Source organism: Tupaia chinensis, unplaced genomic scaffold (assembly GCF_000334495.1).
Source record: "Tupaia chinensis unplaced genomic scaffold, TupChi_1.0 Scaffold000685_1, whole genome shotgun sequence".
Taxonomy (NCBI): domain Eukaryota; kingdom Metazoa; phylum Chordata; class Mammalia; order Scandentia; family Tupaiidae; genus Tupaia; species Tupaia belangeri.
Genome location: NW_006160208.1, coordinates 3702139 through 3707156, shown reverse-complemented (window position 1 = coordinate 3707156; position 5018 = coordinate 3702139).

The window sequence follows — 5018 nt, the reverse complement described above, 5'->3', positions numbered from 1 at the left end:
GCATAGTGGCTTCATCATGTACGTTATCATCAATAATTTTCCATTTCTAGTTTCACACACACACACACACACATATATATATGTATATATACACACATATATACATGTATATATATATTTATCCCTATTTCTGACTCTCTGCCCTTTCCCACCCTCTTCTCACACTGTCTCTGGTGTCTATAGCTGTCTTCCATTCCTTTTTCTCCCACATTTTATTGATCACACAATTTCTTAAATAATCTAAGAACTTTCAATAGCAAATTCAGCTGGTAATTTCAAGAAAATCAGTTTTGAATTGGTAAGAAAATTGACTTTATACTTAAAGCCTAAAACAGGTTAGTATTCTGTTCAAATAGTAGGTGCATGAACCTATTTACAGCTCAAGACAGGACAAAACCTCTTAAAACCAGACAACAAAGCTTAGAAGAAAAGCAGCAATGTTTTAGTCAAAAGTCATAGAATGCTATTTCACCAGTTCAGTCTCATGTACTTAATCAATCTTCTGTTGTTCAATCTTCCCGATTGAATTCTGGGATATAATATTCAACTCCAGACTTGTCCCTATGATTAAGTTGGCCATTTTCTTAGTTTTTTAACTTATCAATGAAGTTTTTAAAGACTTTTTCTTCACCTATTGAGAACATTATGTGGTTTTTTCATTTGCATTATTTGTTGCATTAAGTTTCACACAGTAGACCATACTTCCATTTCTGAAATAAATTTAATTTGCTATAGGGTGCATGTGCTTGCCAGGACAGAGAGAGACAGAGAGACAGAAATCACCCCCCCCCAGGGGGGATGGCCACACCACAATCCCTTCTCCTCAATCTCCTCTTGGGATCTTGGGCACGCATGTACGTGCACCCAGAGTGAATTTAAGCCACCAGTCCAGGACTTGAACCGCGATTGGTTACATGGGAGTCCAGTGATATAGCCGTTACACCAACTGCTGGATACTATTATATGGATGACCCATATAATAGTATCTGTTTTGTATGTCACTGATTTATCATCTATGTTCAGGAATGAGGTTGATCTGTAATTTACTTTTTTTTTTGATAAAGTCTTTACCAGGTTTTATATCCAGGATAAGCTACCTTTACAAAATGTCTAAAATCTTAAAGACATTTTTAAAAAATAATCGAAATTACTGGTGCTATTTTTTTCCTAAAATATCTGAAAGGATTAACCAATGAAATCATCAGGACTTGGCATTCTCCTTATGGGAAGACTTTAGTAATAGATTTAAGTCTTATGGTAGATATTAACTTTTCCCGATTTTCTATTTCCTTTTTGGGGTAACTGATATTTCTTAAGGTGTTTTAACATTTTGTCTAAATTACAAAATAAAAGTATTGATAGTATAGACTGGTTATCTTTTTTTAACCTCTCTGGACTCAGTCGTGACAGAGACATTTAAATTCCTGATATTGTTATTTTGTATCCTTTCCTTTATTGGACCTCTTTTCTTGCTATCAATTTGACAAATCTTTTCCATAAAACAACTTTTGACTCTGTTGGAGTTCCTCTAGAGAGTCCATTTCCTGTTTTATTGACTTTTGTTCCTATCTTTACCATTTCAGTCTGCTTCCCAGTTCTTCATCCCACTCCCCCGCTGTTCTCCCTCTCCCCGCTGTTCTCCCTCTCCCTGGGAGATTCTACTCTCAGTCTCTGTGAAACTGTCTCCTTCAGTTACCTTACATAAATGGAATTACACATTATTTGTCTATATCAGACTAGCTCATGTCACTTCACACAATGCTTTTTTTTTTTTTGAGAGGTTTTTTGTTACAGGGCGCGTGTGCTCACCAGAGAGACAGAGAGTGACAGAGAGACAGAAAGCAAGAAATCCCCAACCACCACCCTGGGGGATGGCCACACCACAATCCCTTCTCCTCCATTCTCCTCTTCGGATCTTGGGCACGCATGCACATGCGCCCAGCGTGAGTTAAAACCACCAGGTTTGGGACTCAAACCACGGTTGACTGGAACCGCTGTCAACTACATGGGAGTTCAGTGACATAGCCATTATGCTAACTGCTGGTCCCAACACAATGTTTTTTTTAAAGAATTATTTTATTTAACTTTATTTATTTATTTGAATTTGCCCAGAGAGGGAAGAGTGAGAGAGAAAGAGAGGAAAAGTGAGAAAGCAAGCCGCCAGGCCCAGGACTCAAACTGTGGTCAGCCATGTGGGAGCCTGGAGCCCTTAACCACTGTGCCACCTGCCGGCCCCTACTTCACACATTGCTTTCAAGGTTCAACCACGTTGTAGCATGTTAGAATTTCATTTCCTAAAAGCCTAAGTAATATTCTATCGTATGTTACCACATGTTGTGGTAAGTTCATCTTTTGCTGGACATTTGGCCTGTTCCCATGTTTTGGCTACTGTCAATAACACGGTAATGAACATTGTTGTATAATCCTCCCAGTCTTGTGCTGCACTTTCATCAGTGCACTTAAAATATCTTATCATTTCTCTTGCAATTTCTTTATAGCTCATACATTTTTTAGAATTGTATTGCTTCGTTTTCACATGCTTGTGGGTTTTCTATTTCTGATACTTATTTCTACTTTAACCTTACCTAACTAGAGACTACATTGAGTAATGTCAACCCTTTGAAATGTGCTGAGACTTGTTTTTTTTTTTTTTTGGAGAGGTTTTCGCTATAGAGCACGTGTGCTCGCCAGACAGACAGAGAGAGACAGAGAGATAGAAAGCGAGAAATCACTCCCCCAGGGGGGATGGTCACACCACAATCCCTTCTCCTCCATTTTCCTCTCAGGATCTTGGGCATGCACACATACACACACGCCCGTCTTTTCCTAGACCTCCAGCTTGTGAAGCTCTAGGGCATATGTACACACTGGAGTCTTTTCAGGCCGGCTCAGGGATCTGAACTCACAGATGACCGTGCAGCTTCCAGCACTGCAGTTCAGTTTGCTACCATTTGTGCCATTGAGGCTAGCATTGGCACATCTTTACGTGTCAATTAGCCTTTTATTTATTTTTCTTTTTTTGGAGAGAATTTTGCTTTAGGGCATGTGCGCTCACCAGAAAGACAGAGCGGGACAAGGAGTTAGCATAATGGCTATGTCGCAGGACTCCCATGTAGTCGACCGCGATTCGAGTCACGGACCCGGTGGCTTAAAACTCATGCTGGGCGTATGTGCATGCGTGCCCAAGATCCCAAGAGGAGAATGGAGGAGAAGGGATGGCGCCGTGGCCATCCCCCCTGGTGGGTGATTTCTCGCTTTCTGTCTCTCTGTCTCTGTCTGTCTGGCAAGCGCACGCGCCCTATAGCAAAAACCTCTCAAAAAACAAACAAAAAAAGAAGTTCATGATTATTACCATGGAGCAGTGTCATTTTCTGAAATAAACATTTCTTTGGAATATTCATATATGAAATAAATCCTTCACAAATATCTAAGGACATAAATTTTGAATTCACTGGGAAAAGTTTGTTTTACAGTTAGAACTAAATAGAGAAAGTATAGAGATATTTTCACAAGTTAAATGAAAATAGGAGATCTAAAGATGCTTTTACAAAAGATGTAGTGATTTTAAATACTTTTATATTTTATTAAAAACTAAAGAATTAAAAATCCTGAACAATTATTTATAGTTTTAAGAAAACAATCACAATAAAACATATAAATAACCAAATGATTTGTGACATTATAAAAATGTACCTTTCAATTGGTATAGAAATTCCATTCTAATTCAGAATAACATCCATAAGAATATTTATTTTTATATTAAATTTATAAAATACAGAAGTTTTCTATGATATTTTACATTTACTCAGATTATTTTTAAATTCCTTCATTCCTTCTTTGGTTTTGGATAAATTAACAAACATCAATATTAACATAAAAACTAACTGAAATTTATAAAATGATTTCAGAAGTAATCTAAGTTGCTTTTTTTTCAATTTTTAACACAGAAATCTAAGGTAAGACTCATTTATAAAAGTATATTATTGTGAAAACATTGGCCTAATTTTTACCTAATTAGTTTAAAAGTACCATCCTTGATATAAACATTATTTGCTAATCTCAAAATTTCATTTAACCTATAAATATATTTAACACATCCATGGGACCAGCAGTTAGTGTAATGGCTATGTCGCTGGACTTCCATGTAGTAGAGCGCAGTTCAAGTCCCGGACCCGGCAGCCTAAACTCACGCCAGACGAGTATGCGTGCATGCCCAAGATCGCTAGAGGAGAATGGAGGAGAAAGGTTTGTGGCATGGTCTTCCCCCCTGGGGAGTGCCTTCTCGCTTTCTGTCTCTATGTCTCTCTCTGTCTGGCGAGCGCACGCGTCCTACAGTGAAAATCTCTCAAAAAAAAAAAAAAAAAAAGCACATCCATAAAAATTAGAACTTTGAGTTTATTTATTTATTTATTTTTTTTTTTTTTGAGAGATTTTCACTGTAGGACGCGTGCGCTCGCCAGACAGAGAGAGACATAGAGACAGAAAGCGAGAAATCACCCACCAGGGGCGATGGTCATGCCGCAATCCACTCTCCTCCATTCTCCTCTCGGGATCTTGGGCACGCACGCACACACGCCCGGCGTGAGTTTTAAGCCACCGGGTCCGGGACACGAACCTTGACTACATGGAAGTCCAGTGACATAGCCATTAGGCCAACTACTGGTCCCGAGTTTATTTTTAAAATCAATGACAGAGCCAAGTCTTTAAGTAATCTCTAAAATTGTACTATGTCTTCCAATCAAATGTTTAGAGGATTCACAATCATTGCACTTGGTTCTATTTTTTAAAGTTCAAATACATATGTGTGTATGTGCATATGTGTGTGTGTATACACACATATATTAGGTTGTCAGGAAAGTCATGGTGTATTTAAATGCACCATGACCTTTCTGATGACTCTATATGTGTACATATATGAGTGTGTATATGTATGTGTGTGTGTATATATATATAAACAAAGTTCTAGAAAGGAAGGCAGGCTTGTTGGCTCCCCGTGCTCCCCTCTGGGGAGAGGGCCC